The sequence below is a fragment of the Triticum dicoccoides genome, chromosome 2A, assembly GCF_002162155.2.
Source record: "Triticum dicoccoides isolate Atlit2015 ecotype Zavitan chromosome 2A, WEW_v2.0, whole genome shotgun sequence".
NCBI classification, from domain to species: Eukaryota; Viridiplantae; Streptophyta; class Magnoliopsida; order Poales; family Poaceae; genus Triticum; species Triticum dicoccoides.
This window is the reverse complement of record NC_041382.1, coordinates 543,815,871-543,828,809: the sequence shown is the minus strand read 5'-3', so window position 1 is coordinate 543,828,809 and position 12,939 is coordinate 543,815,871.

The window sequence follows — 12,939 nt, the reverse complement described above, 5'->3', positions numbered from 1 at the left end:
TTGCTACTTAGGTGACCCTGTTCTTGAGCTTGCATGTCAAATTTATGTGGTCAAAAGTAGTTTTAATGCATGATATATCCTCTAGGCACTTGTAGGAGTAGTTGCTATCAATTTTATTGAGTTTGGTTCACTTTTATTTTAAGTTACTAAAGATTTCAGAAATTTTTCAGAGGAAGAAATATGTTTAGGAAAATGTACCAAGGTGGTTCCTCAAGGAAGCAAGGACCCAGGCCCGCAATACGCGAGCCGGACAATGAACCACCAAGGGATGCTCAAGTGCGGTCTTGTGAATGGCCGTCAGAGGACTTCATGGTTCGAGCAGAAATCAAGGAGGAATTTGAAGCATATGTGCGTAATGCCGATCTTGAGAGCTTCGTGGAAGATAAGTGCCGTCAGTACCACTACCTCATTGATTCCTTTGTGAGAAGGCAAAAGGGAGATACGTTATAACCAGGGAGGAGGCGACCGAGTACGAGAGGAGGACGGAGGTAGCTCACCTCCAAGCTGCAGCTCGTCAAGCAATAGCTGATGCATCCCAGTACGACCCCAGCTTCAACTTCGGATATCCACCAGGCCATCCATAGGCACAGACCAACTTAGGCCAAAAGCCTAAGCTTTGGGGAGTACATATTTCTCACCGACATTACATTCATGTTCACACACTCATGCCAGTTGTCGGTGCTCATACTTTTTCATTGTATCATCCATGCTAGTTTATTTTCTTTTTAAGCTTTCTTCTTGTGTGTTTGAAAAACCTTAAGAAAAACCAAAAAATCAGTTGTAGATTTTAGCTAGTTTACTTTCCATGCCTGTAGTGGTAGTAATTAAAAGAAAACCCAAAAAGATTTCTCGTTCTTCTTTTGCTTGTTGGGAGCTTTCCCGTGTAAATAGTTTTATTTCTTTTCTTTCCTTTGGGGGTCGAGAGGAGAAGACCATAATGAAAATGTTGAGTGGCTCTTATATGCATTATTATTGATCTAACAAATAGCCCATATTACCTTGTCTTCTCTCTTGAATTGAATGCTTACAGATTCTAGCTTAGTCCAATGCACGTGCACTATTATTATTTTCCACACTATTCGGTTGTGCAAGTGAAAGGCAATAATGATGATTATATGATGAACTTACTGAGATGAGAAAAGCTGGTATGAACTCGACCTCTCTTGTTTTTGTAAATATGATTAGTTCATCATTCCTGATTCAACCTATTATGAAAGAAACATATTTGTAGTGACAATTAGAGATTATAGTTGCTTATGCCATGCTTAATTAGCTAGGAGCTTATAATGGTTTATCTTGCATGCCAACATGCTATTAAAATGGTTGTGATGTGGTATGATAGGGTGGTATCCTCTTTTGAATGATTCGAGTGGCTTGACTTGGCACAAGTTCACGCATGTAGTTGAAACAAAATCAACATAGCCTCCATGATATTATTTCATGGTGCATTATATCCTACTCATGCTAGCATTCGGTGTTGATTAATTTTAATGCATGTTCATGACTGTTGTCGCTCTCTAGCTAGTCGCTTCTCAGTCTTTTTCTAGCCTTCAGTTGTACTAAGCGGGAATATTGCTTGTGCATCCAATTCCATAAACCCCAAAGTTATTCCATATGAGTCCACCATACCTACCTATATACGGTATCTACCTGCTGTTCCAAGTAAATTTGTATGTGCCAAACTCTAAACCTTCAAATAAACATTCTGTTTTGTATGCTCGAATAGCTCATGTATCAACTAGGGCTGTCTGTATCCTCCATGCTAGGCGGGTTATTCTCAATAGGAGTGGACTCCGCTCCTCATTCACGAGAAAATGGCTGGTCACCGGGATGCCCAATCCCATGCTCAAATCAAATCAAAATAATTGCAAACAGAACTCCCCCAGGATTGTTGTTAGTTGGAGGCACTCGTTGTTTCAGGCGAGCCATGCATTGATGCTTGTTGGTGGTGGGGGAGTATAAACTTTACCATTCTGTTTGGGAACCGCCTATAATGTGTGTAGCATGGAAGATATCGAGATCTCTCGGTTGTTATGTTGACAATGAAAGTATACCGCTCAAAGTATTATTCATATCTATTTCAAAACTGAGCTCTGTCACCTCTACAAATCCCTGCTTCCCTTTGCGAAGGGCTTATCTATTTACTTTTATGTTGAGTCATCATCCTCTTATTAGAAAGCACCAGTTGGAGAGCACCGCTGTCACTTGCATCCAATACTGTTAGTTTACATTGAGTATGACTGTGACTGGATCTCTTTTACCATGAATTACAATGTCTAGTCAGTCCCTGATATTTAAAGGTGCTCTGCATTTATGTTTTGCGGTCTCAGAAAGGGCTAGCGAGATACCATATTGTTATATCATATCATGATTGTTTTGAGAAAGTGTTGTCATCCGAGATTTGTTATTATTGCTTGCTAGCTGATTATGCCATTGATATGAGTAAACATGAGACCTAAATGTTATTTTGAATATGGTTAGTTCATAATCTTTGCTGCAAACTTGAATAATGGCTTTACATATTTACAACAACAAAAGCAAACAGAGTTTGTAAAAGTTTTTCTTTATCACTTTCAGTTTTATCAACTGAATTGCTTGAGGACAAGCATAGGTTTAAGCTTGGGGGAGTTGGTACGTCTCCGTCGTATCTACTTTTCCAAACACTTTTGCCCTTGTTTTGGACTCTAACTTGCATGATTTTAATGGAACTAACCCGGACTGACGTTGTTTTCAGCAGAATTGCCATGGTGTTATTTTTGTGCAAAAATAAAAGTTCTCAGAATGACCTGAAAATCAACGGAGATTATTTTTGGAATATATAAAAAATACGGGAAGAAGAATCCACGTCAGGGGGCCCACACCCTGCGCGCCACCCTGCCTCATGGGCCCCTGACGCTTCACCGACCACAACTCCAACTCCATATATTCGTGTCCGGGGAAAAAATCAAAGAGAAGGATTCATCGCGTTTTACGATACAGAGCCGCTGCCAAGCCGTGAACTCTCTTGGGAGGGTTGAACTGGAGTCCGTTCGGGGCAGCGGAGAGGGAAATCCGTCGCCATCATCATCATCATCAACCTTCCTCCATCACCAATTTCATGATGCCCACCGCCGTGCGTGAGTAATTCCATCGTAGGCTTGCTGGACGCTGATGGGTTGGATGAGATTTATCATGTAATCGAGTTAGTTTTGTTAGGGTTTGATCCCTAGTATCCACTATGTTCTGAGATTGATGTTGCTATGACTTTGCTATGCTTAATGCTTGTCACTAGGGCCCGAGTGCCATGATTTCAGATCCGAACCTATTATGTTTTCATGAATATATGTGAGTTCTTGATCCTATCTTGCAAGTCTATAGTCACCTATTATGTGTTATGATCCGTTAACCCCGAAGTGACAATAATCCGGACCATTCCGGTGATGACCGTAGTTTGAGGAGTTCATGTATTCACTATGTTTTAATGCTTTGGTCCGGTACTCTATTAAAAGGAGGCCTTAATATCCCTTAGTTTCCAATAGGACCCCGCTGCCACGGGAGGGTAGGACAAAAGATGGCATGCAAGTTCTTTTTCATAAGAACGTATGACTATATTCGGAATACATGCCTACATTACATTGATGAACTGGAGCTAGTTCTATGTGACGCCCCAAGACCGGAGCTTCAGATGCCTTCCAGGGTTTCCGGGTTTCCTCGTGTGATTTGTTGGGTCCGTTGCATTTCATCTTTGCATCATGTGCATTGCATCATGTCATCATGCCATCATGTCATTTCTTTTTTTAACTCAACTAAATAAATGGCATGGATCTTTGATCCATTTAAACCGAGGGAATTCACGTGGTGATTTCTCTATATAACATATCCTCCAAATATTTTAGGGAGCTATATTAAACATTCCAATTATGTGGAATTATCATCACACACTTGCAAATATTTTCCCCATGCCTTCGTCCCATTTTTTCCCTTCTCTATTAATGTCCATTCTTTTCCTATAAATTCTAGACTGTGCCAGGCACTGGCGGAGCTTCGGCAAGGCCGAATGGGTCGTGGCCCGCCCAACATTTTGACATTTGTACACTAATTCATTTACTCCTAGGCCTTGAAACATCAGCCCACAGGCTACTTAATTCTATTTGTCCGATCAGCCCGCCCAACAATTTGCCTCAAGCTCCGCCACTGGTGCCAGGATCACCTCCTCCAATTTTCAGATCCTTTGAACTTGTTTTGGTTGGATTCAAAAATATCTCAAGTTTGAATCTAATTCAAACTTGAATTATTTTTCTATCTCTAAAATATTGCCAAACCATGTTATTCTATTTGGGCAAAGTTTCGGCACTCTAAGAATATTTTATTTCCTGAAATATTCTTTCCCTAACCCTCTCTTTATTTTTTTCTTCTCTCTAGTTGTTTTTTTCTGCTGAAGCAAATTAGAGAGGAGTAGGAGAGAGTAGCCCAGTCCAGGGCGGCCTCCCTGGGTCTCCCTAGGCCAAACTCTAGGCCGGCCCGTTTGTTCTTGGCAGCCCAGCCATGCTGACCGGCCTCCAAGGCCCAGTCTTTTCCCTCCTAAGGCCCAAGGCCATCCAGCCAGCAGCGCCAGGCCTAACCCTAGCCTTCCCCGCTCGTTCCCGTGGCCTCTCCTCGAACTCCCTCGCGCCGCCAGGAGACCGTGAGCGTGTTGTCTCGCTCGATCTCCCTTCCCCTCCTTCCACCTAGCGTCTCCTCCGGCCTCCCCTTTCGTCTATGTCGTTTGCTGATCCGTGCCTCGAGCACCGGCGCTCCAAGGGCGGCCGCCTGCGGCTCGTCGTGGCCGTAGCTCCCCACCACCAGCAAGCAGCCGGGCCGTGCCAGCGACCGCCGTCGTGACGACCTCCACCAGCGGCCTCTCCTTCGCCCCGCTGCATCCTCTGCACGCCGCGCCCGATTCCCTCGTCTTTCTTCTCTGGCCTCCACAGGAGCCTCGCACCCGACCCCCTCGCTGGGGCCATGGTTGCTCGTGACCCCACCTTCCTGCACCTCCATTCGCCACCTACCGCTGCTCCGCCTCGATCGAGCTCCATCCCCTGCTGTCACTGGATCGCCAAGATGCAGCCCCGACACCATCGGCCCCTTCCTCCTTCAATGTTCGAGCCTTCATGCCCGAGGCCTTCGTCATCTCCCTGTGATGCGCTGCGTGCGACCGTGACAGCCACATGGTCTCCACCTCGGCAGCCCCCTGCTGCTGGTTCGCGCGCCTTCGCTGTTGGTCGCATGGACGCCAAGACTTGTTGCCGAGACCATGACCGCCCCGATTTGCTTACGCTTGCTGGACCGACAAGTACACTAGAGGCCGCGTTGACCACAAGTACCCCTCCGGATATGCCGAGGTCGACTATGCTCAGCGATGCGACAAGTACCTCTACTGACAACCCCGGACATCTACGAAAACGTGTGCCACTACCGTCGCCGTGTACCACTACGCCCAAGTTCCACTACAAGATGTACCACTATCATCGCCGAAGACCGTCAAGTGTACAACTACCGCCGCCGTTGATTTGACAAGAAAACGTGTACCACTACTTCCACGACGTCCCGTGAACGCCTACTTCCTCTACACCGCTCCGAACTCAAACCGCTTCGAAAAATGCACGCTTCAAAGGTATAACCCCGAGACGATCACCCGTGGACCGAATGCATGTGTTGTATGAGATGCTCATGTTTGCACCGTGATCGAGTTGTCGCTTGCGATGCCCCTCTTTTGCCATGCCACCTTCATGCGGGACACCCGGTATCCGGGATCACTCCCCATCTCTTGCGTGTTCCACACATCCGCACACTTCTCGTTTGCATTGGTATCTCACTCAAGTTGTCGTTGCCGTGGCACCCCTTTCGTTTCTGCCATGGTGACAGATGCTTCATAATAATGCTCTTGTCAACTTTTAATAATAATTGCATAAAACTTGCACACGTCATCCGCATCATGTTAACAACATCAAGAATGTTTAATTTCTTGTTTGCATTAATTTGCTAAATGCATATGGGGATTTACCGGATTCGTTATTTGTTATATCCGGCCCCATTTAAATTGTTTAGATGGTGTAGTTTTGTTATGCCTCACCCTCTTGCCATGTTTAACAACATTTAATATTGTTGGGTACATAAAAAAGATTGAATCTAAATAACTTGAATGTGGTGTTCCATCAATATGCAACTCGTTGCATATTGAGCTCCACTTAATTTGTAGGATTGCTTGTGCATTTTGCCATGTCTTGCCCTCTTTAAACCGGACATGCATCATACTTGGTTGTGCATCGTGCCATGATTATATGATGGTTGTTTACTATGTTGTTTGCTTCTTTCCGGGTTGCCTTTCTCGTGAGCTTCGGTTCCGTTCTAGAGTTGTGAGGATCCATTCGACTTCGTCTGTGTGTCTTCTTCATGACTCGTTCTTCTTCCTTGCGGGATCTCAGGCAAGATGACCATACCCTCGAAATCACTTCTATCTTTGCTTGCTTAGTTGCTCGCTCTTTTGCTATGCCTATGCTGCGATACCTACCACTTGCTTGTCATGCCTCCCATGTTGTTGAACCAAGCCTCTAACCCACCTTGTCCTAGCAAACCGTTGTTTGGCTATGTTACCGCTTTGCTCAGCCCCTCTTATAGCGTTGTTAGTTGCAGGTGAAGATTGAAGTTTTGTTCCTTGTTGGAACATGGAGATGTTGTTCCTTGTTGGAACATGTTTACTTGTTGGGATATCACAATATATCTTATTTAATTAATGCATCTATATACTTGGTAAAGGGTGGAAGGCTCGGCCTTATGCCTGGTGTTTTGTTCCACTCTTGCCGCCCTAGTTTCCGTCATATCGGTGTTATTCCCGGATTTTGCGTCCCTTACACGGTTGGGCTATAATGGGAACCCCCTGACAGTTCGCCTTAAGTAAAGCTCTTCCAGCAATGCCCAACATTGGTTTTACCATTCGCCACCTAGCCTTTTTTTCCTTGGGTCGGCCAGCCCGAGGGTCATCATTATTTTACCCCCCCCCCCCCGGGCCAGTGCTCCTCTAAGTGTTGGTCCAAACTAGAGTCCTGTGCAGCGCCCCCTCGGGGAAACTCGAGGTTTGGTTTTAGTTGTATGGAGCGCTCATCTGAGTGTGCCCTGAGAAAGAGATATGTGCAGCTCCTATCGGGATTTATCGGCACATTTGGGCGGTGTTGCTGGTTTAGTTTTACCCTGTCGAAATGTCTTGTTGTACCGGGATACCGAGTCTGATCGGAATGTCTCGGGAGGAGGTCTATTCCTTCGTTGACCGTGAGAGCTTGTGATGGGCTAAGTTGGGACACCCCTGCAGGGATTGGAACTTTCGGAAGCCGTGCTCGCGGTTATGGGCAGATGGGAATTTGTTAATGTCCGGTTGTAGAAAACCTAAAGTTGACCTTAATTAAAATGAATCAACCGCGTGTGTAACCGTGATGGTCTCTTTCCGGCGGGGTCCGGGAAGTGAACACGGTTGTTGGAGTTATGCTTGACGTAGGTTGTTATAGGATCACTTCTTGATCATACTTTTATCGACCGTGCTTTGCCTTCTCTTCTCGCTCTCTTTTGCGTATGTTAGCCACAATATATGCTAGTCGCTTGCTGCAGCTCCACCTCATACCTTTACCTTACCCATAAGCTTAAATAGTCTTGATTGCGAGGGTGCGAGATTGCTGAGTCCTTGTGACTCACAGATACTTCCAAAACCAGTTTGCAGGTGCCGGTGAGTCCTTGTAGATGATGCAACCAAGCTCTGGAGGAGCTCGATGAAGATCTTGTCCTTGTGTTGTTTCGTTCCAGTGATCAGTAGTGGAGCCCAGTTGGGGTCGATCGGGGGCCTTTGTCGCATTTGGGGTTCTTCTTTTATTTTGGTTCCGTAGTCGGACCTTGATTGTATTTGGATGATGTAATGTTTTTATTCATGTAATTGTGTGAAGTGGCGATTGTAAGCCAACTATGTATCTTTCCCTTATGTTTTACATGGGTTGTGTGAAGATTACCTCACTTGCGACATTGCTTTCAATGCGGTTATGCCTCTAAGACGTGCTTCGACACGTGGGAGATATAGCCGCATCGAGGGCGTTACATTCTATGTCACCCTATGTTTATAACTGTTGCATGATCGATCGCATCCGATATAATTCTCCATCACCGATCCAATGCCTACGAGCTTTTCATATATTGTTCTTCGCTTATTTACTTTTTCGTTGCTACTATTACAATCACTACAAAACCCAAAAATATTACCTTTGCTACCGTTACCACTACTATCATATTACTTTGCTACTAAACACTTTGCTGCAGATATTAAGTTTCCAGGTGTGGTTGAATTGACAACTCAGCTCCTAATACTTGAGAATATTCTTTGGCTCCCCTTGTGTCGAATCAATAAATTTGGGTTGAATGCTCTACCCTCGAAAACTGTTGCGATCCCCTATACTTGTGTGTTATCATCACCCTATGATATAACTGTTGCATGATTGATCGCATCTGACATAATTATCCATCACTGATCCAATGCCTACAAGCTTTTCTTATATTGTTCTTCGCTTATTTACTTTTCTGTTGCTACTGTTACAATCACTATAAAACCAAAAATAAACCTTTTGCTACCGTTACCACTACTATCATATTACTTTGCTACTAAACACTTTGCTCAGATATTAAGTTTCCAGGTGTGGTTGAATTGACAACTCAGCTGCTAATACTTGAGAATATTCTTTGGCTCCCCTTGTGTTGAATCAATAAATTTGGGTTGAATAGTCTACTCTCGAAAACTGTTGCGATCCCCTATACTTGTGGGTTATCAAGACTATTTTTTGGCGTCGTTGCCAGGGAGCATAGCTCTATTCTTTGAGTCACTTAGGATTTATATCTGCTGGTCACTATGAAGAACTTGAAAGATCAAAGAACCAAGATTTTTCTCTCAACTACGAGGGGAGGTAAGGAACTACCATCTAGCTCTACACTTGATTCACCTTCTGTTTTGAGTAAACTTGCGACACCCACACCTATTGTTCGTTATGAAATGTCGCATGTTATTGATGATGCCACTTCTGCTTTGCATGATACTTATGATGAAACTACTTTTATGCTTGATAATACTGTGCCACTAGGTGAATTTCTTGATGAACAACTTGCTAGGGTTAGAGAGAATGAAATTATTGAAACTGATATTATTGATGAAAGCGATGATGAAGATTCTCCCCCTGGATATGAATTGCTTGTTGTTCCTGAGGGTTATTGACGGTGTCCTGGACTAGGGGGTACTCACCACATCATCTCTCGGTCAGTTAGATTGGGCCGAGGACCCCCATGGTTGTATACTCATGAGCCAGTTCGGATAGTTGCCGCATACAAGGAAGATTCCACAAGACTTGGTGGTCAAGACAAGGACTCCTCCCCCACCGGCGTATTCGGCTAGGACTCTTGTTATCCTAGGCCTCTGGTGCATTATATAAACCAGGGCCAGGCTAGTCGATAGATATACAACAATCATACCATAGGCTAGCTTCTAGGGTTTAGCCTCTACGATCTCGTGGTAGATCAACTCTTGTAATACTCATATCATCAAGATCAATCAAGCAGGACGTAGGGTATTACCTCCATCGAGAGGGCCCAAACCTGGGTAAACATCGTGTCCCCCGCCTCCTGTTACCATCCGCCTTAGACGCATAGTTCGGGACCTCCTACCCAAGATCCGCCGGTTTTGACACCGACATTGGTGCTTTCATTGAGAGTTCCGCTGTGTGATCGGCAAAAGGATCGATGGCTCGTCTGCAGATTAACTGCGACGTCGACATCTTCGTCACTGGCTCGACTGGTCACCTTGGCTTGAGCGAGGACTGTGCCCTACCTCCGATCGTCATGTTCGGACGAGGGCCTTCATCAACACCAACTCCGATCTCTATCAAGATCATGGAGGAATCGTCCATGGAGCTCGGGGGCTCAACGTCAACATTGCCCTCGGGCGACCATGCTGTTTTTCTGGACAGCGAACGTGTATCCGCCGCCACCGCCTCGTCGAGTGTCGTTTAACGATCGGTTCGGTGGAATTGTGCGGAAACGAGTCTACAACAACCCTGGAAAATTTTGTCGAGTTCCGATTGAGGAATCTCTGACAAACTACGATATACCGGAGCCTTGTCAAATCCAGACAAGAATCTGGATGAGTTTAGGGCGTGGTCTCCAGAGCCCATCTCGGAAGTCCTTTGGAAGATTCAATCGTTCATCTGCTGCGGAATTCCCATATCTACCACCCCTCAAAATTTCAGCTCGATCCGACCGTCCAAACTCCGGGAACCTTCCGATTAGTGCATCACTTTTTAGATCTATTTCCTGCGCGAATACAGATCCTACCCGAATTCATGTTTCTTTATGAACATGATATTTGACAACCTTTTTAAAAGGAATTTTCTTCTAAGGTATTGTGCGTTGTTTTTAACACGCGCCCATAAAATTTTAATCCTCCTCTGAGGTAATCTTCGCCATCACGCTGGTGTGAAACCAGTCCGGCAATATAGCTCCACAACTGTCGACCTGCGCTAGACTTGTCGCCGCTTTTTAAGCCGAGGTCAACCTCTTTGGATCCTCACCTCGGCAAGTTGAATAAGAGTTCAGAATCGCCAAGGATAAATCATCACGAACATCGCCGCCCCATGGATTACACGGAGCAGGCACACCGGCATCACTGCATGGTCACTTCATCAAACCAGCATTGGCTGCGTCACAAGTTACGACCTGGGTCGGCATGGCCGCACTGTTGCTTCTTCGAGCCAATGTCCATCATGCCAAACTACTTCAACACCTCGGCTGACATGGCAGCTACAACAACTCCTCACCGGCCTGCTCCGTCACCTCGGCTAGACCGGGGACTTGGCTATTTCTTCATCAACATACTCCAGTGACTTCGGCATCACCAGCCGACCAGCTTCGTCACGTTAGCTGGACCGAGGGCTTTGCCTCGGCAAGCCAACCTTTGCCAGCATCACCAGGCCATCGCTTTATCGCCCATCAGGCAATGAGTGTGCGGATCGATTCCCGATTTTGGGAGTCGCTTTTCTTCGGAATGCTACAACAAATAAACCAGGTGCTATTAATCCTAACAATTTTTTGCTTATTGGGTTTATTTTTCTTAAGGAATTATTACTCTGGTTTGTTCCATCATCTGTACACAGGTCTATAAAATGGCGGCCACATTAAAAAAGGTCACGTGGTGGTTCGGTCTGTTTCCGTACATAGTTCAATGAATGCCGCATCCGGAGCCCGGACCGCCCTGCAAATTCAGGCTTTGTCACGCCTTCACTGCACCACGCTGACGCCCTGCATCGACATTGGCTTCGGCGCCAGACCACATTTCTTTAAATAAATTATTTTTGCGTGAAGCAATTATGCAAGGATTATATATATATTTATATTATTCTTTTCGTACCGCACTATTTTATGCGTGTAGGTGATCGACTTCGACTGCGTTACGCGGTCGCTTCGGCAAGCCAACGCCGCTGTCTCAAATTGGCATAAATCGGCTTGCATGATCACCTTGTTTGTCGTGTTGCCATACCGACGTGTTCGGTTGCCTCGGGGACTTCGGCATCGCCAAGAGAGCTCTACCTCACTGAGTGTTCAGCGCACAGGCCATACTTCTTTTATTACCGACTTTGCATAAATTATTTATTATGCAATAATTTTATTCATCATTATTACCATTATCTCCGGTTTGCACTATTTTTTGTGCACAGGTAAATGAATCGAGTTGGGCAGTGCTATCTCCTCGGCTGGACGGGAGGTTTCCTCAACACTTCATTAACCTGCACTGGGGGCTTCGGCATCACTCTATCGGCCCGCTTTGGTCGTGCTATGCCACCACTTCGGAGTGCCGAGCTCTTCGCTCCGCCACCTTGGGACTGGCTTGGGGGATGGAACCTAGTCCTGCATCAAGCTTGGACCGCATCATCAATGCTGAACACATTAACAAGCTAAGTCGCTTTCATGCCCAAAAACTTTCGGTTTTAATTATTATTTTTCCCGGTTCGACCAAGCGTCATACTTCCTTGTCAAAACTTTGTCTGTGACACGCAAATTCAAATACCATGTTTACTTGGGGGCTTCCTTCATGAAGCTTTTCCTCTTGCATATGATTATACTTGTACGGCTTCGTTCCTTGTTCGTGTATTATGCCACAATATGCACCATATTGACTTAAGTGTTCCGCAAGCTGGGTTGCCTGGCTCCTGTGCTTACCCCTACGTTCCCGATTGTTCGGCTAGGGAGTAAAGGGAGCACCTCTGCGATTGTCACGACCAGGTCATCCGAGCTTTGACCTCAGACTGGGTGAAGCCGAAAGCTAGCGCTCTTATTGTTTTCAATCATGGTTGGCACACAACGGAACTCATGAGTACAAAAAATCTATTGCACAAGTCTCATAGTAATAATGAGCACCGAAGAAAGGTATCGGTGGGGGTACTATTTTCTTCGAAGATGCTTCTTACACTTCGTCAGTAATATAGCATAAGTTCCCTGAGCGCGCTTTGTCTGTTACAGCCTTATGGCCTGATTGCCTGGTCATCAGAAACATCGTTGATACTCTCGACATGTGGAGTACATGACACTTTTCGGCCCTTGGCCGAAGAGGGAGAAGCCGACGGTCGGTTATGACGCGTTTAAAGTTCGGGCGAACACAGATATGATATAAGTACTTCGGTACATACAATCATTATACATAAAATTCTTTTACCCAAGTCACTTGGGGGCTCTTAAAATTTATATGAGTTGTTTTGTAGTAAGTGTGTTTTCTTCTTGGTCGTTGCAAAGTCTTTTTCTACTGCTCCTTTTTCTACTTGAGTTTATGGTCAATAGCCGGATAGCCTGTCTTCTCTCTGAAAGTTGCTTGAGTTTAGTTTGCTAAACTAACCTCGGAGAAGTACTCCGCCT